Raw genomic sequence first — 1167 nt, 5'->3', positions numbered from 1 at the left:
TCAAGGCAGGGGAATGCTGCTGCTCTCCGGAAAGGTATATAACGTAAACTGTCTCCTTTTTGTCTCCTTTTTCTCTCCTTTCTGTCTCCTTTCTTTCTGTCTCCTTTCTGTCTCCTTTCTGGCTCCTTTCTGGCTCCTTTCTGGCTCCTGCTGTCTCCTTTCTGTCTCCTTTCTGGCTCCTGCTGTCTCCTTTCTGGCTCCTGCTGTCTCCTTTTGTGTCTTACTGTCTCCTTTTTGTCTCTCTCTGCCTCCTTTCTGTCTCCTTTCTGTCTCCTTTTTGTCTCCTTTCTGGCTCCTGCTGTCTCCTTTCTGGCTCCTTTCTGTCTCCTTTCTGTCTCCTTTCTGTCTCCTTTCTGTCTCCTTTCTGTCTCCTTTCTGTCTCCTTTCTGTCTCCTGCTGTCTCCTTTCTGTCTCCTTTCTGTCTCCTTTCTGTCTCCTGCTGTCTCCTTTCTGTCTCCTTTATATGTGTCTCCTTTTCTGCTGTCTCTTTGTATGTGTCTCCTTTCAGGCAACAAAGAGCCGTATGCCTCAACTATGGTGTTTACTGCATGCAATGTTAGTGGATGCCGATATATATAACTCTCGTTTGGGGCTGCAGATAATAAAAAAATTAATAAATGAGAGACAGCAAATGTTTAGTGAGCATCCTTTCTATACAGCGAGGAGACACTCCCGTGCAGCTTTCTCTATTAGTGCTTATATGGAGACACTGACCAATGGTCACCCCAGTCTACTCTTCTTCAGAGATCTACTTAAACAGGTATAAACACTAAACCCTAAACCCTAAACCCTAAACCCTAACACACAGGTACACCGACTGTATGCATAGGTAGATAAACGCACAGAATTGGACATCGAGGGTTTACAGGGTTTAGGGTTTAGGGTTTAGGGTTTAGGGTTTAGGGTTTAGGGTTTAGGGTTTATTATTGCTCATTATTTATTATCATCTACTGTGTATTGTATATTGCACGTAACATACTGTCTATTCTTTATTATATATAATACATATATACACACGCACATATATATATATATATATATATATATATATATATATATATATATATATAAGTAGGGTTTAGGGTTTAGGGTTTAGGGTTTGTATGTGTATGTGTATCTCAGGCTGAGGCAGACTGGGGTTCTGTTGCTTCTCGGTTAGCATCTATC

The sequence above is a fragment of the Eimeria mitis genome, genomic scaffold (genome assembly GCF_000499745.2).
Source record: "Eimeria mitis Houghton genomic scaffold, Emh_scaff2182, whole genome shotgun sequence".
NCBI lineage: Eukaryota > Apicomplexa > Conoidasida > Eucoccidiorida > Eimeriidae > Eimeria > Eimeria mitis.
This window is presented reverse-complemented; position numbering follows the sequence as displayed.